General features: G+C 44.0%; 1 protein-coding gene across 2 annotated transcripts in view; it reads right to left on the reverse strand.

Moving 5' to 3' along the window:
* Nucleotides 1–25,838, reverse strand: part of SGCD (sarcoglycan delta) — a 513,449-nt gene that overhangs the window by 206,075 nt on the left and 281,536 nt on the right. Inside the window, exon 1 of one of the 2 annotated variants that reach the window (XM_084635703.1) lies at nt 1,088–1,289. The exons of the other annotated variant lie outside the window; for it this stretch is intronic. The gene's annotated coding sequence lies outside the window, so the exon portion shown is untranslated. Of the gene's footprint in view, nt 1–1,087; nt 1,290–25,838 lie in introns of those variants that run through there. 2 annotated transcript variants of the gene reach the window in all.

Below are 25,838 nucleotides of genomic sequence, written 5' to 3' on the forward strand. Positions count from 1 at the left end.
TTTTGGTAACACAGTGCAATCTTACCCTCTCTTTTTAACCCTACTATATAGCATTGCTCAAAAGCTGCCTCAGCACATCATACGTCAGCTTGGAGAGTGTCTGAGGCGAGGCAGGCTGAAGCTAGAAAAGAGCATGCCCTTCTGACATTTTCATCAGCTCTGGCAAACATGCTGTACCCTAACTTCCAGACACAAACACTGCATAGAAGGAGATGCTATCACGACAGAGGAAAGCCTCCGGCTTTAATGCTGCCACGGAGAGGATGAGGGAGTAAAGAACAAATCTGGCAGTCTGCTAAACAGGGATATTATTTGTCATTAATGTGTCTTAGTTATTCTTGGAAAGAAGCTTAATCCTAAGAAAATGTACAGCTAGAACAGAAACGCAAGTTAAATTAAAGTCTTTAGTTCTAATCTCCTCGACTGGGTTTTGTGTTCTCTAGTGTGCTTTATTTGGCTGGTGCTCTACCAAATACAGAAGCAAATATTGGAAAAGAGAAAAACATTGCTGAAAAATCGTAAAGTGATGATTGGCATAGGATTACCTCCTGTTCTAACAATCTAGATATATTATTTGGTGAATCCATAGCAGGAACACTTAGCAATAGCCAATCCCTACACCCCCCAAGCCCATCAAAAATGCTACTTTACATATGCATTTATTACCACTGCAGACAATGTGCTGTGTATAATATCCACTGACTGCATTTGGACTATGGTACTTTTTGTCTTGTCTTTTTGTTACACAGACATATGCTGATGCCCTTAAAATGCTCTCTTTGGCTGCACTCAGACTTGCCTTACGAAAACAAAAGTTGGGAAACATTTGGTCAGTGTGTCTGCAAATCTCTGCACAAGCAGTGGCAAGAGTTGAATTGTCTGCAGGATTAGCATGAAAGAAAAGTTAGAAAGAAACTGACACCCTACCCAAAACTAGTGGGATTCTTTAGCAAACGTGCCACAATCGCATATTCCCAAATTCTTCCTCTCTAAACCATTTGCTGAAAGGAAACAGCTTCTCCTGCACCAGAACAAAAGAACAGCAAATCAAACCAATTGTACAGAGAACGAACAATGTCCCTCTTACCTCTCAGTCGCCAGATGCAAAATATACAATCGTGGTGTGTGCTGGGGGTATACAAGAAGATGCACTGTTGCTTTCAGAACAGCACGAGGCCTATCCTGTGTTCAGAAGCTGCCCCTGTCAGATTTTCCAACAGCGGAATTGCAGCCAAGTCCCTGCCCATGCCTGAAGAATTTCCTGAACAGCATTCCCGTTCTTTTTCTAACTGCTTTGAAACTACACTCGGCCTGTACTTCAATAAGGCTTTGTCAGGCCAAGTTACAGCTACTGGTCTGGCTCCAGATATCAATTGAAAACACATGTGTTTTGCATTCAAGAACCCTTCCCCCCTGACACACCCCTGCACTGAGCCTGGGGCGGGGGGGTAATGCATGTCTTTTGTTTGCAACTATCACGCAAGCCATTTTGGCAACAAATTTGAACGTTAGAGTCATTTTCTGCACCAACTTTTCTTGAGACTGGTAGGTTTGGCAGCTAATATTTCTACTGTTTCTTAACATTTTGCCGGTATCAACGGTCTTGGGCTGACCTAGGTTAGCAGGCAGCTTTCCCAGCACTAATAAAAGCAAAGGAAGATAGTGATTCAAATTTCAATTCTCCAGCACATTCCCCTTACCTTTGCCTCTGCCTCTCGTGAAATTTCAATTGCAAGAAAAGAAAGGATATTTTTATCCTCTCTAGATTCAGCTCAGCACATCAGAGCTGTGCCCTAATCTTGACATACACTCCTGTAGCTGCTTATACCAAAAATAATACAATTATTTTTCAAGCACTTTCATTCCTCTCTGCTCTCGAGCTGTGCTAAACCCTGAAAAATATTTAAAGCACTTTGGATCTCTTCTTCCAGGAAATTAACCTAACTGTGATCTTGGCTTAAACAAAAAGACATAATGTTGTACCTTTAATCAAAATGGGTCCCAGTTCTTAGTATCTGTAATAATTTCCAGATGACACCATAGGTCAACATAATGAACAAGGTTTTCTGTTGCTTTAGATGCCCTGTAATTGACACGTGCCTGTGAAGGAGGCTGGAGTAGATGTGGAAACATACATGGATGTCCCCCTCTTTCACCACTGTTAAGTCCCACCAAAGATGAAAAACAGCAGCAGAGTTGTCAAGGTAACAATACAGAAAAGAGACAGTTTAAAGAGAGAGAGTAGTATTTTTTCCCTTCACATTCTCTTTCTAAACCATGTAGACCAATTTCATCAGTTTATTCTTTTCTGTGAGTTACTGAGGCGCATAGTCCAGCTGGAGTGTTTATATGAGACATAAACACAGTCAAGAGTCAAAAATATACAATCCTTGTAAGTGAGAAGCTTGTATATGGTCTGATCCAATGCCCATTGCAGTCAATGGTAAGTCCACTGACTTTAGTGGGCTTCGGATCAGGTCCACAGTTTTTAAACTAAGGGCTGAGGGAAAGCACACAGATGCAGAGGAGTACGTGGTTTGGACAGAGGCATTCCTTGCGGGGGGAGAGGGGATCTATTAATGGAGATTCTCTAGGTCCTAGTAAAGAGGAGAGGATGGAAGATGATAAAATACAGGTAGGATCTGATGAGAAACAATCAAATGACAAAAGTCCCATTCAATTACTTCATGTAATGGCAGTCAGCTAAAAAGTGACAAGTTTTTGAAGTGCTTATTTACAAATGCTAGAAGTCTAAATAATAAGATGGGTGAACTAGAGTGCCTCGTATTAAATGAGGATATTGATATAACAGTAAATAAGAAAGTGTTATTTACTCCTTCTCATAACACAAGAACTAGGGCCACCAAATGAAATTAATAGGTAGCAGGTTTAAAACAAACAAAAGGAAGTATTTTTTCCACACAACACCTTGCCAGAGGATGGAACGCCTTGCCAGAGGATGTTGTAAAGGCCAAGACTCTAACAGGATTCCAAAAAGAACTAGATAAGTTAATGGAGGATGGGTCCATCAATGGCTAGTAGCCAGGATAGGTAGGGATGGTGTCCCTAGCCTCTGTCTGCCAGAAGCTGGGAATGGGCAATGGGATGGATCACTTGATGATTACCTGGTCTGTTCATTCCCTCTGAAGCATCTGGCATTGGCCACTGTTGGAAGAAAGGACACTGGGCGAGGCTGACCTTTGGTCTGACCCAGTATGGCCGTTTTTATGTTCTTATAGAGACATGCGTCGCACTCCCTCCTGATCAGGGTATCTCCAGGCTGCACAGTTCCTTGACTATACTGTGATTTTCCCAGCAAAACAGGCTGCCTAAGCAGGCTTCTTGTTCCTTCTCTTCAGAGACTAACAGCAGAATGATAGCCAGTGGTTATAAGTTACCACAGAACACTTCCTATGCCAGTATATTTATTCGTGGGGTATAAGCATTACAGAAAAAACATATTAAAAACAATAAAATAACCTACACGCATGCTACTAAGCTTACTGAAAATTGCCCCCAAACTGTCTCCAGCATGGGCTCTGGCAGGCAAGCCCCTCAAGCACCCAAAGAGGTGTCTTTTGTGGTCACAAGTTCGTAACAGTCTCACTTGAGAACTAGCACACATATGAAAAGTTTAGTCCACCCTTTATATAGTCCCGGGGTCTTTGATCTGAAGTTTCCAGGAGTACATAATTAGCAGACAATGAGTCTCTCCGCAAGGCATAGTTTCCAAAGGCCTTCCAAGTACCTCCTCAGAAACTCACTTTCCACATATTGTCCCCGTTTTTGCAACTTCCTAACATTTACATTAGTCAAATCCCGAGAAAAATTACAGATAATCCTGCATTAACACAGACGCAATTGCATTTTTAATACAATGGGCACCAAAGGTGTTAAACCCAATTCAGTAAGATTTAACTTAATTCCATAAAGCTTATCTTAATTTTGTAAGCTTGGTCCTGAGCATTGTCAGTCTGACATACCATAATTCCTAATTATAGCATATTTTCTGTGTGAATGGCACGATGGCAAGTACACACATGGAGGGTTGACAGCATTAATATTGCCTCTTTTTTTTTCTTTTTTGGCAATGGTGTAATTAGTAGGCCAAGTGTATAAATATTGACATTAAAGCTGTGAGGCATCACACAAACCGCTCTGGTACTTAAGGGCACCTGAATGTGAACTGCATTCCCAGCTAACTATTTTGCCATCAAGAAACACATAAAAAGATCCTTGGAGCTCAGCCATTTTGCCGGAGTTATTTTCATCCCTTCTCATTTGTACACATTATGTTTAAATGTTTTCAAGTCTCAGTACTGCGGCTTAAAGGCACTTAGGTTTATAATTATTGAGCCGTCCTTTGTACTGCTTCCAATGCTACCTAAGCTCTATGAACTGTGCAAGTATAAACTTGAGATTATATTGACATAATCATCTACATACCTACCAGTATGTCTCAGTGCTGACAGGGCTTGGAGGACTCAAAGAACATTGGAGATCTTTGCAATCAATAATATCAAAGCTCCAGTTTCCTAGAAATAAGAGTTCAAAATGCATCAGGATTTCCATTTTCTATGGCAAAGCTTCTCCACCAGGCAATTCACAGAAGCTCTGGCTGCTGCACTCAAGTTATCCATGTAAGGTCCACAATATTGTGCGCTACTGACAGGGGGCGAGCTTATGCCACCCTTATTCATACTGGGTAGCACCTTGCTCCACAAGCGGTGTCTTTGGCTTCAATGGGACCATTTGTATATCAAGATGTTCCTCAGCGTAAGGCCAAAAGCAGGCACAAAACTGGCTGGAAGCAGAACACAACAGGTTCGTAACACTCGTAAAAGAGGAAAAGGAAACAGGAAACTTTTCCTTAAAGTTTGTTGCATTTAAGCTTGACCTGTAGTCAGGCTCGCAGTGTTATCCAGTGGTAGCTGAAACCACCTTCTTCAATACGTGCCATTGATATATACATACACAAAAAGAAAAGGAGGACTTGTGGCACCTTAGAGACTAACCAATTTATTTGAGCATAAGCTTTCGTGAGCTACAGCTCACTTCACTTCACTTCATGCCACAAGTCCTCCTTTTCTTTTTGCGAATACAGACTAACACGGCTATTATTCTGAAACCTATAAATACACAATTCATTCAGCTTAATGGCTAATACCTAGCTGCATTCCAGCAGCACCACCACCCTGCCCCCTACACCCACAGCTCTTGTGCTATGACAATTTCAAGGAGTGAGATTTCCAATGTCTCACTGAGACATTCCAAAACTTTCATATAAAAACCACAAGGAAACAGAAAGAAACCATCTGCCAGGTGAGCTACAGTGTGTATGCAACTGAGGTGGAGGAAGAAATCCGCAAAGCGTTTTTAAATTCTGAATTAGATAATTCAGCAATCTCTAGTTTTTTCCCATCCTCTGACTACTCGTAAGTATTAACCCATTAACTATTTCAAAATATGAGAATAAGGAGAAAGGGTAATTTCTCACACATTTTATCTCAATTTTAATGTGTTCATAATCAGCTGCAGGCTTGGGCCTTAGTTACAGATGTGTGACAATTATTCATACTTGAAAAATGAATTCATGCAGGAGCCCTGTCTCTTTAAATTCAGAGGTAATGCAGATAGTGAGCTCTCTGATAAGTTAACTCTTTTGGCCAGGGATAGTAAACAAAAGAAAGGAGGTTACACTGGCACTGTGAAACGACTTCTCCCAGCAGTGCTCAGGGGGGTGCGGACCTTTCTGGCCCTGTGATAGCCAGCAAAGCATTCAAGTATGTGCTTCACTTTAAGCACATGGGCAGTCCCACTGAATCTGGATATGCACCTGACGTAAGATCCCTGTAATAGAATGCTAAACTATATTATACTATTCAGCCTCTGGGTGGTGCTGTGTGTAACATACCTTAGTGTTAAAGCACCTTGGGGTACGTCTACACTGAGATAAAACACCCCGGCACTGAGTCTCAGAGCCCTGGTCAGCTGGGTTGGGCAATGGGGCTAACACCTGCAGGGCAGACGTTTGGGCTCGGGGTGGAGCCCGGGCTCTGAGACCCTCCCTGCCTTGCAGTGTCTCTCTCAAGGAAGGAAGCTCTGTTACCAGTCCATATCTGGTAACGAAGCCTGACCTGCGAGTAGCAGCCCTGCAACCTGCCGTGTACAAGTCATATGTGACAATCCCAGCCTTTCCTATCCCCCGGCTTGAAAGCGTTCTGGATCTGATTTTGGCAATTTGTCCCCATCTGTAGTTAACACGCAGCAGCAGGCTGACAGCTAAAGCGAGACAAGGTAAAAACGGGTCCACAGAATGAAGCATCTTAAAAGCAGTGCTCACAGTAACGCTGAGTTAGTCCAGTAGTCTGAGTGGCTTCTATAACGCTGCTAAAATAACAGGCACTCCAGCAGAGCTATTCCGAGAGAAACAAAAACTGAAATCTTAAAAGAGGCCTTAAAAGGGGCAGATTCTGCCCTCGGTTACACCTCGGTAAATCCAGAGTAACTCCAATGAGCTCAACTTTCTTACTGGAGCCAATGGATTTCCCCCAGATTTAGACAGAAGCTGGCCCTGTATGTGGAGCGGTGAGGCTCTGAATCGCATGGTTTGCCCTAAGGACTGGGGACAATATGAAAGTGGATCCGAAAGGTACAAATCCTCCCATCTCAGATCCGTGATGAAGCACCACCATGGTCTCACATTGGGCCAGCCCTGCTGACACAAAGAAGCATCACATTCCCAGGTGTTAGGCAGACAGAGATTTAGCACGTTGGCATATCAGCCTTTGGAGAATTACCAGGTCATTGCCATTACCACACACTTGCTGCCAAATGCCTGGATCTGACAGCGGACCCTTCTGCACTCCTGCTCCCACTGTCAGACAGGCATCCGAGGTGGATTAGAAGCCAAGAGAGGAGGCAGTGGGTATGGCGAGGTAATGTCTACATTGCAATGAAAAGCCACGGCTGGCCTATATCAGCTGACTTGGGCTTGTGGAGCTATAAAATTGCAGTGTAAATGTTTGGGCTTGGGCTGAAGCCTGGGTTATGGGACCCCACATGGGGGAGGGTCCCAGAGCCCAGGCTCCAGCCTGAGCCCGAATGTCTATACTGCAATGTTATAGCCCCGCTGCCTGTGCCAGTTGACACGGGCCATTCGCGAGTGTTCTATTGCAATGTAGACATACCCACCGAGTTTTCATTGCCTGCACTGAAAAGGGCTGGAGGCAGGGGAGATTTCTGACTTGGCTTCCCAGGTGTGACCTGCCAAAAACATGGACAATGTTCAGCGTTATACATGCTGACCCAAACTACTTGTGTTAAGCAATTCTCCAGGCCCAGGACCTGTGAATTCCCTGAATTCATTTATAGATCATAGGTTCACTAATCAGAAAACCTCTGCATCATGTCTCACCAAGGCTATTTCCCCAGTATTTCCCCTGACTGCCCCTTCAGCCAAACACCGATTGTCATGCAATACACTCCGCCCCCACCAACCCACACCTGCTAATTAGTCTGATGATTTCCATCATTTGCAGGTTCTTCGTGGAAATAATTTAAGGCATACAGACCAGCAGAGCTTGTTATTAGGTAATATGGAAAGTGTTCCTTTTCATTTCTCCGGCAACACTAATGTAATTACCCTGAATCATTCTCAGACTATGTAGGCTGTAATTTTCAAGGCAACATTACCATTAGAGAGTCCTGTTCCGTGAGATGGCATGGGGCTTTCTTACATTCTAGATGATATTCACCAGTAGCATAAAATGTCTTCATTTACATTTTCCATTTACATGTCTCCATACACAGACACAGAACCTTACCCACCCTTCCCCCCCTACTCTTAGCAGGGCTGTCATGAGAAATGCAAAAAAGAGACCTTCATGATTAATACTATACAGACGTAAGAGCAAATATTCTGTTGGCAAGGCCAATAATGATTCTTCTATTAAAGTCTTAATGTTCTCTGTATTTGTTACCCTTATGTGAGCACCCCTGGCCTTGTTCATTCACAAATCAGGTTAAATGCACGCAGCTGGTCTACAAGCTTCATTCTAATATACTGTCCTGATGAAGAAAAATCTCCACCTTGGCCTGGAATAATCATCTTTCAGGGGTGAAAGGTTCGGTTTCCCTGCTGGCTCCATCATGCTCCTCTTTCTGAGTGCAGACATGTCGTGCTACCTACATTTAATGCAGGTACAGTCACTGGTCAAACTAGTTTCAGAGTAGCAGCCGTGTTAGTCTGTATCCACAAAAAGAAACTAGCAGTCTGTGTATAGCACAGTCATTTCCCTTCCACTCCTCATGATTTTTATTCTGTTGGGAAAGAAAGCTGCGCTTGTTTCTGTTACTCGCTGTACTTTTATTATATGATGGGATATGAGACCATCTGATGCAAGAGAATTTGGTTCTACAGAGTTCTACAGTTCTACTCTTCGTAAGCAGCATCTCTGTATTTTTACAAAGCAATTAATGAGATGTTGGTAGAACAGTAACTAGACAGACAATCTGTTACCCACAAACCACCTTGGATGCTGCCATCTAGTTTAATGAGCTGGGCTACCTCATCCTGGATGCCAGGACTTGCAGATAATACCATGGAATCTTTCACTGCCTTCTTGACAGCTCCTTGAGATGAGCAGAACTGACCATGGCGCAGTGTGTCGAGTGGAAAGGGGAGCACTCTGCTAAATGAGCATCGGCATCCCCCAAACCCTCTTCCCGCTGCAGTGTCAGCCACGGGCCATGAGGTCAGTACCCCGCCAGGTGTGGGGTTTGTAATCCAGACCCTGCGGCAAGGAGATGACAGTGCGATTAATTGAGTTACATGCGGGATAGCTCAGTGGTTTGAGCATTGGCCTGCTAAACCCAGGGTTGTGAGTTCAATCCTTGAGGGGGCCATTTAGGGATCTGGGGCAAAAATTGGGGATTGGTCCTGCTTTGAGCAGGGGGTTGGACTAGATGACCTCCTGGAGGTCCCTTCCAACCCTGATATTCTATGATTCTATGATTCTAAATGTTGCAGATTCTTCCTCTCTGCAGCCACCCTGCAACTCATCAGTAAGAGGAGATTAGACACCTGCAATGGTACACAGCACATCTCATGGCTCTATATGCGTATAGAGGAAGGATGGGGGGGATACTGTTGTGCCTCTCAAGATAATATATCAAGTCTCAGTAAAAAGAGACTGAGAGAAAAAGCTTAAAAGGGTGGTTGACAAGATCATTGAACTAGACCAATGTTCCCTGGGAACCAGTGGAGAACAAGAGGCAATGATCTGAGAAACCTTTTGATGACTGGCTGAGAGGAAATCTTGCCTGGTCTCAATGACTCCAGAATTCTCAAGAGGGGTGAGGGATATATTTTCAGGGTGTTTACCTTGAAGTTCATGGAGACACCACTGGGCAAAAATTCCAGAATCTCACCGATCCTTACAGATCTGCATCAGATCTGTTGATCCCTGAATCTGTGTTTGAAATCCAACCAAATGGAGGAGTGTTTTCCACTGGCACAATGTCTGATAGCATGGAAATCACTTGAATGGAGAATCCTTTTCTCTTCCACTGTAACTGTTGCTTCTCAAATTTCAGGCAGATAAATTTTGCCTTCTAGGTTCTGAATGACCTACTGGAGCCTGAGTTAGTGGATCCTTTCTGTGTGGCAGAACCTCAGCAGTTCTGTCAATTGGGACAAGTCTAGAAAGTCCAGCAACAATGGCTTCCTTGTCCAGAATACAACAATGAGAAAATCTGTGCCGGGTCCCATCTGATCTTTTGCAAAGTTCTGGCTGAGACAGAGTCAGAAAGGCAGTCTTTTGGGTCTGCTAGGAATAGAAAGCCCAGAGGGCTTCTGAAAAGAGACCTTTGAGATGGCCAAAGAAGATGCGTGTCTTGTGAATGATTTGGAGGTTCAAAGGGGGTCTATCTTCAGTTATCCAAATCTTTCTGTTGAGAGGGGGGGATGCTATTGGATTGAGGCTCCACTCTGCTGCCGCTGAGTTTGCCCTTGATGTGGAGGGTGTGCAGCGATGGAAGCTCTCTCCCCCTATCAAGCTGGGGAGGGGATTGAGCTTTCCTGGAGTGGAGGATCAACCAGGACCCTCCCTGCCTCTGGAGATCTACCACAGCAACCAGATGCTTTGCCCCAATTCAAAGACAGTATCTTTCTTTGTTTAAAAGTTATAAATAAAGCTGCCACAGCTCTTCCAGGCCACCGCACCAGACCGCTGCAGACCTTAGTTCCAGTATGACACACGTTACCCAGGGTTATGCAGATATAGTGTTATGGCTCCGGACCCTTCCCAGGCAGAGGTGGAGGGAAAAAACTGTCTAGCCCATCGGCTGGAGGGGCTTAGGGCCAGGATTTTAAAAGGTATTCTGGCACCTGACTCCCATTGAAATCAATGGGAGTTAGGCATCTAAATACCTTTAAAAATTTGACCCTTAGTCTTCACTCCAGTAATAGACAGGTCTGGTACTGCCTCCAAATTTCTGTGTTAACTAAAGAACCATAGTAAGGATCAATGGATCTGCATATGAAGAAAAATATATGGTTTCAAGACAATAGTTGAAGGGGGATGTGTGTATTCCCTTCTCTTCCTCTAAAGATTTAAGATTCAATTCACTATTCAGTCCTTGTAATTTTCTTTTTCTTCTAAACTTCTTTCTCGTAGGAGAGCCTATAATTATAATCATGGATTGTCTAAGAGCACAGTGGTTCACACTCCAGCAACCTTCTCCCATACGAGACTGCTGAAATCTTTATTATGGTTGTCAAGGTTCCTCCCTCACTCTGAACTCTAGGGTACAGATGTGGTGACCTGCATGAAAGACCCCCTAAGCTTATTCTTACCAGTTTAGGTTAAAAACTTCCTCAAGGTACAAACTTTGCCTTGTGCTTGAACCTTATGATGCCACCACCAAGCGTGTTAAACAAAGAACAGGGAAAGAGCCCACTTGGAGACGTCTTCCCTCCAAAAATATCCCCCCAATCCCTACACCCCCTTTCCTGGGGAAGGCTTGATAAAAATCCTCACCAATTTGCATAGGTGAACACAGACCTAAACCCTTGGATCTTAAGAACAATGAAAAAGCAATCAGGATCTTAAAAGAAGAATTTAGTTAAAGAAAAAGTAAAAGAATTACCTCTGTAAAATCAGGATGGTAAATACCTTACAGAGTAATCAGATTCAAAACATAGAGAATCCCTCTAGGCAAAACCTTAAGTTACAAAAAGACACAAAAACAGGAATATACATTCCATTCAGCACAGCTTATTTACCAGCCATTTAAACAAAAGGAAATCTAACACATTTCTAGCTAGATTACTTACTAACAAGTTCTAATACTCCATTCCTGTTCTGTTCCCAGTAAAAGCACCACACAGACAGACAGACAGACCCTTTGTCCCCGCTCCCCCGCCCTCCAGCTTTGAAAGTATCTTGTCTCCTCATTGGTCATTTTGGTCAGGTGCCAGCGAGGTTATCCTAGCTTCTTAACCTTTTACAGGTGAAGGGGTTTTGCCTCTGGCCAGGAGGGATTTTATAGTTCTGTACACAGAAAGGTGGTTACCCTTCCCTTTATATTTATGACAATGGTCCTGGAAGCACAGATGCACTTTACTTCCTTAACAAACTACTGTGGATAAATGAAAAGTTCATCTTTACAGCTGGGCTTTATTCCTGCTGTAACCAAATGCACAATATAGGTGGAAACCTCTCCAGGTTTGGCTGCTTTGGAATTTTCATCGCTGCCAACAAAAGTATCCTGATGTGAACAGCAGTGATGCATGTCATGCCCCACCCTTAATGCTAAAAATAATCCCCACACGCTCCAAATACTCTCCAATGGGAGCAATAGATTAGGAAAAGGCAAGCAGGGCTGAGGGACAGTTGAAGCACTGGCTCCTCCACCCAAGCATTCTTGTTGGGGAGAGTAGCAGGCGCAAAGGCAAGTAAGCTGTTCCTTTTCAAGAGCTAACAGTAATTTACCTTCAGTATAACAGGGAGCAATGTCTCCTAGGACTTCCCTTGGGCTGGTACCACTTACATACCACCCCTTGGTATGTAAAATCTAAAATCACAATCTAGCCCTAAGAGATATTGCATTTTTAACCTGGTTAGTTAAAAGTCCTTCACGGCATCCTCTAATCATTCGGCAATGCCTGTCCACCTCATGCCACATCGCTTAAATGGTACGGTGGCATGGGAGTAAACTTCCCCCACACTTAGAAATAAGGAAGTAAGATGCAGTTATATTCCAAAGTGTTAAATTAAATCCCTTTCCCACTAAACCACTTACCAAATACAAAGTTAATCTCATGAATAGCTTAATGGTTTTGCATCATTCTGCCTTACAGAAGATATGCACAGATGAAATCAATGCGGGACATTTATTCACTATTGCTTATGAAACATTTTTTAAAGGATGCTGAAATTTAAGTAACAGGTAACCTACTGAGCAGTCACGATGCCCTGTAACATCTGCAGCAGGAGCCTACTGCCCGAGAAGGCCAGAGGTTGAGAGTTTCTCAATAGAGTAGTAAATGAGTATCTGAACTACTGGCCTGAAATAGCACTGGCCTGTTCTCACCTCAGCCTCACAGAACAGTCTCACTTAACTATCACTCTGGCTATTCATCATCACAGAAATAAAAAAACAAAACAGCATGACATTGACTGCAGAACTCCCCATCCACACAACCACAGAGAGGTTAAATCCATTCACTGTAACAAAACAGCAAAGGGTTCCGCTGCCTTCACAGAAATCACGCAGGCTTTTAGGGCTTCCGAAGAAAAGAAGTGGCGTGTGCAGGGAAAACTACATTGAGTATTTTCTGGAACACTGCCAGAGTTTTGCTGGTTTTTTATCTGATACAAACTATCTCCCTGTCTCGTGCCCCCCTCCCCTCCACCCCGTTCACGTACCTGGTTTTATTATTCTACTGCAGAAACTCCACTGCAAATCTTTCAAAGGTTAACAGGCCTGTCCTGAAAGGATAAGAACCAACCTTGCTACAGTCAGAACATTAATGTCCTATATTACCCCAAGTGTGCTATTTTTATAATAGTTAGCAGCCTGCAATCACCAGCATCTCAGTAACTGTGTAAGATTGACAGGGGCCACAGAAGGGAACAATAACACAGTTGTAGAGCAGCCAAATGGACATTAATGACAGAAGGAGGAGTGCTAGGCAGAGATGGGCTCCACCTAACAAAGAGAGGGAAGAGCATCTTCGCAAGCAGGCTGGCTAACCTAGTGAGGAGGGCTTTAAACTAGGTTCACCGGGGGAAGGAGATCAAAGCCCTGAGGTAAGTGGGGACGTGGGATACCGGGAGGAAGCACGAGCAGGAGAGCGCGAGAGGGGAGGGCTCCTGCCTCATACTGAGAAAGAGGGACAATCAGCGAGTTATCTCAAGTGCCTATACAAATGCAAGAAGCCTGGGAAACAAGCAGGGAGAACTGGAAGCTCTGGAACAGTCAAGGAATTATGATGTGATTGGAATAACAGAGACTTGGTGGGATAACTCACATGACTGGAGTACTGTCATGGATGGATATAAACTGTTCAGGAAGGACAGGCAGGGCACAAAAAATGGGGGAGTTGCATTGTATGTAAGAGAGCAGTATGACTGCTCAGACCTCCGGTATGAAACTACAGAAAAACCTGACAGTCTCTGGATTAAGTTTAGAAGTGTGAGCAACAAGGGTGATGTCGTGGTGGGAGTCTACGGTAGACCACCGGACCAAGGGGATGAGGTGGACGAGGCTTTCTTCTGGCAACTAATGGAAGTGACTAGATCGCAGGCCCTGGTTCTCATGGGAGACTTCAATCACCCTGATATCTGCTGAGAGAGCAATACAACGGTGCACAGACAATCCAGGAAGTTTTTGGAAAGTGTTGGAGACAATTTCCTGGTGCAAGTGCTGGAGGAACCAACTAGGGGCAGAGCTCTTCTTGACCTGCTGCTCACAAACCGGGAAGAATTAGTAGGGGAAGCAAAAGTGGATGGGAACCTGGGAGGCAGTGACCACGCGATAGTCGAGTTCAGGATCCTGACACAAGGAAGAAAGGAGAGCAGCAGAATACAGACCCTGGACTTCAGAAAAGCAGACTTTGACTCCCTCGGGAACTGATGGGCAGGATCCCCTGGGAGAATAACATGAGGGGGAAAGGAGTCCAGGAGAGCTGGCTGTATTTTAAAGAATCCTTATTGAGGTTACAGGGACAAACCATCCCGATGTGTAGAAAGAATAGTAAATATGGCAGGCAACCAGCTTGGCTTAAGAGCAAAATCCTTGCTGATCTTAAACACAAAAAAGAAGCTCACAAGAAGTGGAAGATTGGACAAATGACCAGGGAAGAGTATAAAAATATTGCTCGGGCATGCAGGAGTGAAATCAGGAAGGCCAAATCACACCTGGAGTTGCAGCTAGCAAGAGATGTTAAGAGCAACAAGGGTTTCTTCAGGTGTGTTAGCAACAAGAAGAAAGTCAAGGAAAGTGTGGGCCCCTTACTGAATGAGGGAGGCAACCCAGTGACAGAGGATGTGGAAAAAGCTAATGTACTCAATGCTTTTTTTGCCTCTGTCTTCACGAACAAGGTCAGCTCCCAGACTACTGCACTGGGCAGCACAGCATGGGGAGCAGGTGACCAGCCCTCTGTGGAGAAAGAAGTGGTTCGGGACTATTTAGAAAAGCTGGACGAACACAAGTCCATGGGGTCGGATGCGCTGCATCCGAGAGTGCTAAAGGAGTTGACGAATGTGATTGCAGAGCCACTGGTCATTATCTCCGAAAACTCATGGCAATCGGGGGAGGTCCCGGACGACTGGAAAAAGGCCAATGTAGTGCCCATCTTTAAAAAAAGGGAAGGAGGAGGATCTGGGGAACTACAGGCCAGTGAGCCTCACCTCAGTCCCTGGAAAAATCATGGAGCAGGTCCTCAAGGAATCAGTTCTGAAGCACTTAGAGGAGAGGAAAGTGTCCAGGAATAGTCAGCATGGATTCACCAAGGGCAAGTCATGCCTGACTAATCTAATTGCCTTCTACGATGAGAAAACTGGCTCTGTGGATGAGGGGAAAACAGTGGACGTGTTATTCCTTGACTTTAGCAAAGCTTTTGACACAGTCTCCCACAGTATTCTTGACAGCAAGTTAAAGTATGGGCTGGATGAATGGACTATAAGGTGGATAGAAAGCTGGCTAGATTGTCAGGCTCAATGGGTAGTGATCAATGGCTCCATGTCTAGTTGGCAGCCGGTATCAAGTGGAGTGCCCCAAGGATCGGTCCTCGGGCCGGTTTTGTTCAATATCTTCATAAATGATCTGGAGGATGGTGTGGATTGCACACTCAGCAAATTTGCAGATGACACTAAGCTAGGAGGAGAGGTAGATATGCTGGAGGGGAGGGATAGGATACAGAGGGCCCTCAACAAATTAGAGGATTGGGCCAAAAGAAATCTGATGAGGTTCAACAAGGACAAGTGCAGAGTCCTGCACTTAGGATGGAAGAATCCCATGCACCACTACAGACTAGGGACCAAATGGCTAGGCAGCAGTTCTGCAGAAAAGGACCTAGGGGTTACAGTGGACGAGAAGCTGGATTATGAGTCAACAGTGTGCCCTTGTTGCCAAGAAGGCCAATGGCATTTTGGGATGTATAAGTAGGGGCATTGCCAGCAGATCGAGGGACGTGATCGCTCCCCTCTAATCGACATTGGTGAGGCCTCATCTGGAGTACTGTGTCCAGTTTTGGGCCCCACACTACAAGAAGGATGTGAAAAAATTGGAAAACATCCAGTGGAGGGCAACAAAAATGATTAGGGGACCGGAACACATGACTGATGAGGAGAGGCTGAGGGAACTGGAATTGTTTAGTCTGCGGAACAGAAGAATGAGGAGGGATTTGATAGCTGCTTTCAATTACCTGAAAGGGGGTTCCAAAGAGGATGGATCTAGACTGTTCTCAGTGGTAGCAGATGACAGAACAAGGAGTAATGGTCTCAAGTTGCAGTGGGGGAGGTTTAGGGTGGATATTAGGAAAAACTTTTTCACTAGGAGGGTGGTGAAGCACTGGAATGCGTTACCTAGGGAGGTGGTGGAATCTCCTTCCTTTGACGTTTTTAAGGTCAGGCTTGACAAAGCCCTGGCTGGGATGATTTAGTTGGGGATTGGTCCTGCTTTGAGCAGGGGGTTGGACTAGATGACCTCCTGAGGTCCCTTCCAACCCTGATATTCTATGATTCTATGAAGACCCCAGGAAAGATGGAAGGGGAAAAGACGGGGGAAATAACATGGCAGGGGAGTGGGATGCAGAAAAACTCGGACAAGGCCACCTCCATCTGTTAGCTTTATAAACCAACTGGATTTTGTGCTGCTATACTTCAGCACTGCATAGTCTCACACGTGCTGCCTGAGAGCGTTTCAGATGGATGGCAGTCCCCATGTGAAATTAACCACAATGTTTGCTGGGTGGGTCAGAAGGGGTCCTGCTCAGATCTCCTGACAAGAAATGGTACTTTTACATTCAAAGTTATAGTGGCTGAAGACTCCAAAACCAAATCAATGGAAACAAACACACACACAAGATGTGCCTTTGTGCACTCAGGATTTATTTAATATGTCATGACGTGTCCCAGAACAGCAGGAGCAACCTACATGCTTCAAATCAATGATTACTTTGAATAGGCAATTAACAAGAAACTTGTGCTGTGTTTCTTTATTCATAGCATCAGAGCACATTGAAAAACGAATACTTCACCCTCGTGGGTCTGTCCTCTATGGATTCCTAAGCACTTTGCAAAGTGGTACCATCATTGGGCCTGATTCTGATCTTACACCAATTCCTCAGTGGTGAAACTCACCCTAAAGCTCTCTGACATTTAACATGTTTGGCATGTGTACACTCCTGATATGCAATTAACCTCCTATCGCTGTCAAATTTACCACCTAGCTATCAAGTACTTTTAAATGTGGGGGGCGGGAAATCTTCCATAAACAGATACATTCCTCTTCAGGGATATTTAGAATCATGTGTCCTTGCTAACAAAACAACTTTGTAATAATTTTGATTTGAAGTCTGTTCATTCTTACAATTATTATTAAATAATAGTAGAGGCTAGAGGCTCCAAACAAGATCAAAGCCGCAGCATGCTAGGCACTGTGTAAACACAGAGTAAGCCATTACTGCACAGGTAATTCGGGTCTGAGAACCTAGGTTAGCCTAGCCCAAGTGTGAGTGAACACCAAAGCCTTCCCCATGTTACTGTATCCTCACTGTTTCTGCACTCTGTGTGGGGTGGGGGGGAGACAGGGGGCATATCCCGTAGTTCTTTGTGCTGAGATGCTCCAGGAGTCTTCCCCGGTGTACACTGTGTACATTGTGAGAGAATATGTCTGTCCTTCTGGGCAGGCCGGGGTATTGGGGAAAGACATGGGAGGATTATCAGTACTCAAGTGATTTTAGCTGCATTCTCACTGCAAAATGGGCAGGTTCCAGTCTGAGTGAAAGCAGCGCTGGGGCTCTCACCAATTCTCCAGTCAGGTCAGCTAGCCCAGGCTTAAAGCACCTCTAACCCCATGTCAGAGGATTGTGTGTGTGGATGGCTTTAAAACTCCCTGTAAGAGCCCAGGTTAACTGTGCAGTGAAGACATGCCCGAAGTGAAAGAGAATCCCTGTCCCTATTTACAGTCTAAATAGACAAGACCAAGAAAGGGTGGGAGGGGCAAGAGATGTGAAGTGACTTGCCCAAAGTCACAACGGCAGAATCAGGATTAAAACCCATGTCTCTAGACTCCCAGTCCAGTGCTCTGTACACCAGGCCATGCTGCTGCCAAAATTACTAATAAATCCACAGTCTATTTGTTTAGGGTATTTTGCTAAACTAAATCACAAAGCCAAATCCTCAGCTGGTGTGAATCTGCATAGCTCCATTGATTTCATTGGGGCTACAGCCATTTACCCCAGCTGAGAACCTGACACTTGAACTTCGTTAGTACATTGACGTCTATTGGTTCTATTTCAGATCCTAAAGATAAAAGCTAAATATCGTCTGCCTCAGTGATCCATTTTTAATAACCATCCCGTTTGAATTTTTAACACTTGAAAAAATAACTGCATAAATCTTCCCATCTTCCTACATGCAAATTTGCATGATTAGCTGCAAAAAACCCATCCACACCTGTACCTTTTAACTGCAAATAGTGTTTATGATCAAACAAAAAATATCATTAAGTAAATTTAACTAATTTTAAAATAAACTAATTAGAAGGCAAGGATAGTCTCTTTATGGAACATAAAAAGAGTCTACTGTTTCCAAAATACTATCAAGCTGTATATTTATGTCCAGGCTTTGCATGCCCACATATTTACCTGAAGCTTTATAACGTCAGCCAACATATCCACAGTATTTTTGAAATAAGACTGTAATTTCATAATAATTAAATGGTAAAAGATGCTCGAAGATTGTTGCTGAGTTCTTATCCTTGACAAGAGGAGGAAGATTAAGTCAATAGGACTGCTTCTGTGCGTGTAAAATTACACATAAGCTTAAATCTGTGCAGGATCAGTGCCAAAATGTGTAGAAAAATGTAGCAGCCATGATACCTTTAGTAACAGTCCATACACAGCATTGGACACTGGAAAACTGTGTTCCTCAGAGAGGGAATTTCAGTTAGGACACTATATTGAACTCCTGTTTTGTTTTTTTTTTCAAAAAGTGCAATCAGATCTTTAACTTCTTTCTGAACAGCTACAAAACAGATAGGAGATGCCTGTTTAATCCTTAGCTGCGGTGTAACAAGGAACACAACCCCCACAGTCACTCTGTGGAGCTTCTAAGATAGTAGAGATGTTCAGATACTATAATGCTGGAAGCCATATAAGTACTTAGATGGATGATGATAATCCATAGCTCTTCTATAGTACATCAGAAGATCTCAAAGGACTCCTAATCTTTAATGTATTTATCGTCTCAACACCTCTGCGAGGTAGGGCAGGGCTATTATCCACCTTTTCACAGGTGGGGAACTGAGGCACAGAGAGGCTAAGTGCCTTGCCCAAGGTCACACAGGAGATCTGTGCAGAGGAGGGAACTGAACCTGTATCTCCCACATCCTAGGCTGGTGTCCTAGTCACTGGACCATACTTCCAATGGTGAGGTATCAGACAGACAGAGAAGCAGGTAAAGCTATAGTCAAAGGATGCCTGGATCGACGGACATTTGAAACCAAAGACGACATACCAGAGGTGACTCTGAACCACTTCTACAGCACAGAGAATACTGCCACTGCAAAGTAACACTATTAAGCTGACATTTTTAAGACTAGTTTTCTCACCATTCCAGCATGACGTTTGGGATATCCACATCAGAATTTAGGCATGCGCGCACCTATTTTATGTGCCTGTGTGCTGATTTGAGCCTGCAGATGCAAAATTTACCTGCGCTCCTAGGGTTACACATTTGAAAATTAGGCACACTGGACAAAATTCCATTTCGTAACTGGAGTCACTTCAAGGGTGAATTTAGCCCACTGTGTCTAACGTCTCGTCAAAGTCATAAATAACCAGTGGCAGATAAGGGCTCAGTTGCACTATGATAGAAAGGGTATGCCGGTATCATTACACCGGTATAGCTGCTCTGGCAAATTCTCCTAGTGGAGACACAGCTTATACTGTCAAAAGAGTTCTTTTGGGGGTATAGTTTATATCGGTTCCCCAAACAAAACAAGCTACACGGGAACTGTTTTTTCTGGTATGACTGTGTCTACACGAAGACTTTTGATGGCATAGCAATGTCGGATGTGGTGTGTGATTTTTTCACACTCCCAACTGACATAGTTATCCCGGCAAAGCTTTAAGTGTAGACCAGCCTTCATCTGCAATTAGAGATGGACTCAAGTTTTGAAGTTCAGATCTGGATTCAGAGTCAAACATTCCCTAAGTTTTTGGATGTAGCTGGATCCATGGGTCTGGTTCAGCCCATGAAAAAGATGGAGCTAATCAGGCAATTCAGCTCCAGCTCAGCATGTTGGAGGTGTTTGGCCATGAAATTTTGGGTTGAGGTCTCGAGTTACCTGCATTGCAGCTGCTGAGATCATCTCTGATTAATTTTACCTGTGAGGAAGAGTTAATGCTTTTTTATCAATTCCATTGCATTTTTCCTGCAAGCCAATGAGATTTCATCCAGGTGAATAGTTAAGTTGTAAAATAGGTTATCAGTTTTTTAAGTACTTGTTAGGAAACTCCCCAAAGTAATCACGCACACCAAATATCTTAGCAAAGAATCTAGACAGGAATGCATTGGCAAAATACTTTTCTTCCTCCTGAGCTGATGCTTCAGAAAGACAGACCCGAAATAAACGTAGCTAGCGCTCCGTCTGCCTCTTCAACGCAAAGTTTCAAATGATGAAGCTGTTCTGAATAGTCACTAGTAAAGAAACTGCAGCACTGCAAGAAGTTGCTATTGATTCAAAGTGAGAGAAATCACACTGGGTTTGAGTTAGCTGGAAAAGTGCTGTGAGAAGAATTTCCATGATGTCAAAAATCCCTTGCTAGCACTGATCTTGGCATTACCTCCTCTTGACTTGTTAAGAAAAATGAACTCTGATCACATTCCTCTGATGCTTTTTGTTGCTTCTTAGATGAATATTCTGCAAGTGCATGTAAAATGTTTGACAGCAGCCATTTATTTTCTGTCTATTTCGAAGAAGGACTGCAGGTAGTAAGGATTTGGCAGTGGGAGCTGGAAGCAAAGCCTCCCTTACAGCAACGAGTTTTCATTCCCCCCACACCTTTTGCTACCAACAAGGTACCCACAGGGTGCACATTAAGATGCTACTGGTTCTCTTACCCACATCCTCTGCTGCTATCCCACCCTCTCACTGGTCCAGACTCTCAGCTTCAACCCCGTTTGCACTGGACATGGCTGTGGAAGGGTTCCCCAAGCCAAATGGTCTAGACGACACGAGCAGGCTGTGCCCTGAAGGCATAATACAACAATCACTGGAGTGAAGTACGTTACATTCACAAACCCCATCTCCAGGCCACACCCCCGAAACATCCTTTAGACCAGGGCAGGCCAAACTTACTGGCTCTCTGAGCCACATATGACACTCTTCAGAAGTTTGAGAGCCAGGGCACACCTGCCGGGAGCTGTGGGTTGGGGCTTCATCCCTGCTCCTGCTGAAGCCCCAAGCCCTGGCAGGTGTGCCCCGCAGGGCTGAAGCCCCAAGAACCCCCTCCCCGCTGGGCAGAAGCCCCTACTGCACCACCCCACTGCAAGGCAGAGGTCCCGAGTCATCCTCCCCCCGCTCCCTGCCTAGTCTGGTAGGTGGAGAATGTGCGGGGGGGGGGGGGGCCTTAGGGGGCTCCGTGAGCCGCACTTTAATGGTAAAAGAGCCACATGTGGCTCGCAAGCCACAGTTTGGCCACCCCTGCTTTAGACCAGCCCCAACATCCAGGGGTTTCTTCATGCCAGCGTCACCCCCGAGAAGCCAGGATTTGTTACACTCATTTTGCACACCCACTGGAGAGCAAATCATGCGAGTTACACTACTTTACCACTTATACCCATTCTCTATCTTCCACCAACTGTGGAACTTAAACCACCGTTACCACACACAGCCACTGAATTTGTCACAGTGAATTCCATAGGAGCTGCACTCAATATCAACTCTGTATTTTGCCCAGCGTCCCAAGCAACACTGTAATGTGGATTCTTATTATTTCTTTTTCAGTATCGTCTAGAGCAGGGGTTTCGGCATGCCAGGACGTGGTGGCTGCCACTTCCCGCAGCTCCCATTGGCTGGTAACGGTGAACCACGGCCCCTGGGAGCTGCGGGGGGCTGTGGCCGCGGTCGGTCAACATAAACAAAATGTCTGGTGGCCCGCCAGTGGAATACCCTGATGGGCCGCATGCTGAAGGTTGCCAACCCCTGATCTTGAGGACCCAGCTAAGATTGGGGTCCCATTGTTCTGGGTGCTCTAAAACACAGAGTACGAGACCATCCCCTGCCTTGAAGAGATAAACAGACAAGACAGACACAGGATAGGTCTACACTTATGGAGGATACAGACACCACACACGCAGCTAGCATGGGTATAAACAGCGCTGAACCCCTAGGATATATACCCCCCATGCAGCTCTCTACACAACAAAGCAGTGCCTTCAATATCTGCAGAAGTATTTTTAGCAGTGTAGTGTCCCGCTGCCTCCCTGCTGCCAGAGCCTTTCCCCACTGTTGGAGCCTTTCACTGTCATGGGGAGCTACACACCACAGTGAGCGTAGACACAGCCCGCCTTTCTCTGTAGTGTGTAGCTGCATACACCCTACATGCTGCTGCAAGCGTAGACCAGGTCAAAGAGTAGGAGAAAGGAAATATTACTAACCCCATTTCACAGACCGGGGACTGGAGGCACAAACAGATTGGGGCTGGATTTGTTAAAGGTATTTAGGTGCATAAAGATGCACATAGATGTCTAGCAGCATTTTAAAAAGCACTTAGGTGCCTAACTCCCACTGACTTCCATGGAAATTAGGTGCTGAGGAACTTCTAAAAATTCCATGTGGGGCCGGCCTGTCTTCACTTTTAGACACCTAAATACCTTCAGAAATCTGGCCTCCAAGTGATTTGCCCACAGTTACCCAGAGAGTCTGTGTCAGAGCTGGGAACTGAGCCCAGATCTCCAGAGACCCAGTTCAGCGCTTAACCACAAGAACACTCTTCCTGTGTAAAGTCTGTGAAGCTTCAATATGGTGCTACTGGTCCTTAGTACTTCACTTAAGGCAGAACTTGCAGCACTTGTGCACCGGGTGGGGGGGTCAGAGTTGGTACCTTTTTTCCCCCCTCAGTGCACTCTGGAATAGTGGAGGCAGTTATACAAGGCCACAGCCACTACTAACTTTGATTTCAAGGGGAGAGAGGGTAAGAATCTGACCAGAGAGAACTTGGCATGGGGTGTGGGTGTGTCCTATGACGTTTTCAATGGGTTACCTATAAACTGAAGTCAAAAAGGTTGCTTTGAAGCCCCACACAGACATTAGAGCAAATTCATCTACATTGTAACTTCACTCAAGTGTGTGAGGGTACTGCAGGGATGAATACATCCTTTTCCAATACTGTGTATATTTCGCTGGAGGTTTTATTTTAATATTTGACAACTTCATTTCTATTCTCAAAGTTGCTGCTCTTTGGGAGCGGGGAGTTTGTATCTGCCTTCCAACCTTCCTTATATCCACAGATTTTTAAAGCCAGAAAGGACCACTGTGAACATCCACTTTGACCTCCTGCATAATACGGAGCAAGGAACCTCACCCCATGCTCCATTCTTTTCAGGTGTACAACCAACTTAGTAGGTGTATGACTGGATTTTCCACCATCTGTTCAAGTGGTGTATTCGTGTTTAGTTCGCTTGTTTCTTTCATGCCCAATTATTGTTTTAAGGAGGCTGATGGTCACTATCACTGGTCAAAGGTATGAAGGGAGGAAACACAGATGCCCAAAACTCAGTCAGACCTGCAGGGTGATAATTGTCCTCTATACACGGGGTACTGCAGCAAGTCCTGACCTAACAGTGGAGAATGGCAGAATTTTACCTGGGATAGATAAAGGCACGAGGCCTGACACCTGAAGGGGGTGGGATCACTCGGAGACCAGAAAAGGGACGGAGGTAAAGCTAGCCCTATAACCATGAACACCACATTTGAAAATCTAGCTCCAATCGTGGAATGATGAGCACTTTCAAATATCCAGCCCTATAACTTCTTAATCATTCCCAGTATTATAAAGCAGCTATGAATATAATCTTCTTTCAATTGCATCATTCTCACAGCATAGCTCAATTGACATGTCATCAAATTTGACATGGTATCTTTATTTCACATCTTTGAACTTTAATTACTTAAATGTAATAACTTACAGGGGGTGTGTATACATATATTTATAATATTAAATTTAATCAACAGATTTTTCATTTTAGAGCTCATTTTCTGAAGAAGTTCACGCTTGGATAATTAAAAGTGTAGGAATAGCTAAAATCAGTATTAATTAAAACAAAAGTAGAAATTAATTCTATGTCTAACCATTGTTTTTGCCTGTAAAAACTGACTTTGCAGATAGCATATCAAAAGCAAGTAGGTCATGCAGAGATGCAAGGATACGAAAGATACAGACCACAGTAAAGGTGCTTTTAAACTGAATAAACATTAGTTTCAGAGCTCTTTTCCCTAACTCACTCGGATTCCATTTGATATCACAAAATTGCCAATCAAGCACCAAGAAGAAGGATGATGAAAGTGAAGCCAGGAGAACATAAAATACATAATGCTACTATTATGCTTATGATTGCATGTGGGATTAGAATCACATGATGAACAAACCCAACTTTTTCTGTTTTTCGCTACACAACAAAAGGAGCTTAGTGGTGTAACTGACAGACGTTATTCTTCATTTTCTCCAAAAAGCCTGAAATACAGGGATGTCTGAGCTGGGATTAAGTACTGTGCAATGAGATGCCAGTTGGCTACAATAGGCATGGAAGCAGAGATTGTAATACACCTTAATTGCCTTAACTAAACAGAATCATGCTAAAAATTGCATTAAATCCCCAGCATTAAAATAACAGCATAAACACTTGAAAGAATCTCACATTTTTCACTGTTTGCCTCACATCTCACTGTTTGTGGGAAAATCATGGCTTCATATCACAAGAGTATGTGGGACTGGGACATGTTGAAAACATACAGAGGTCTCTACTTTCCAATTATTTGTATCTTTGCTTTGAAAATTCGAGGCTGGCAAAGTTGTTGGTACAGCAAATGAGACTAAGAAATCTACAACTGTGTCTGCCACATACTTTAGTCTAAATTTATTGGAAAAGAAGAACATATTTCAAAACTGTAACACCTCAGGAATCATTGTTTTTTAATATATTTTTATTATTATTATTATTTAATATTTATGGTGTGGCAGCACTAAGACGCCTAATCCAGATTGGACCCCATTGTGTTAGGTGCTGTTCAAACATATCAGGGCCCCATTTAGAGAGGGTTCAGAGAAGAGCAGTGAGAATGATTAAAGGATTGGAGAACCTGCCTTATAGTGATGGACTAAAGGAGCTCAATCTATTTAGCTTAATAAAAAGAAGGGTAAGGGGCGACTTGGTTACAGTCTATAAGTACCTACATGGGGAATACATATTTAATAATGGGCTTTTCAGTCTAGCAGAGAGAGGAATAACATGGTCCAATGGCTGGAATTTGAAGCTAGGCAAATTCAGACTGAAAATTAGGCATACATTTTTAATGGTGAAAGTAATTAACCATTGGAACAATTTACCAAGGGTTGTGGTGGATTCTCCATCACTGGCAATTTTAAAATCTCTAAAAGATCTGTTCTAGGAATTACTTAAGGATTTTCTATGGTCTGTGCTGTGTAGAGCCAGACTAGATGATCACAATGGTGCCTACTAGCCTTAAAAATCTATAAATCTATACTAAGGAAAACTAGTGGCACTGAAAAACACCCATTAATTAAATGAAGGAAAGGATTGACAAATCTCTAATGGGAGTCTCAAGAACGTTTCTCTCTGCTGAAGCATCATCAGCCACTTCCCAAGAAAGCATCTAAAATATCAGTGTGCCATCTCAGTGGAAACTTCAATCTGTGGGGAAATGAGGCCAGCTAACCCTCTAAGACTCTAGAAAAGATTCCAATGAAGTTAGGAGCAGGGAGAAATTTGAACAGAGGAATGTATTTTGTAACAAATCATAGAGCACAACAGTTAAGCACTCAGTAACTGAAACATTGAGAAACTCGTGCTGTAACGTTT

Source organism: Lepidochelys olivacea (genome assembly GCF_965140295.1).
Source record: "Lepidochelys olivacea isolate rLepOli2 genome assembly, chromosome: 8".
NCBI lineage: Eukaryota > Metazoa > Chordata > Testudines > Cheloniidae > Lepidochelys > Lepidochelys olivacea.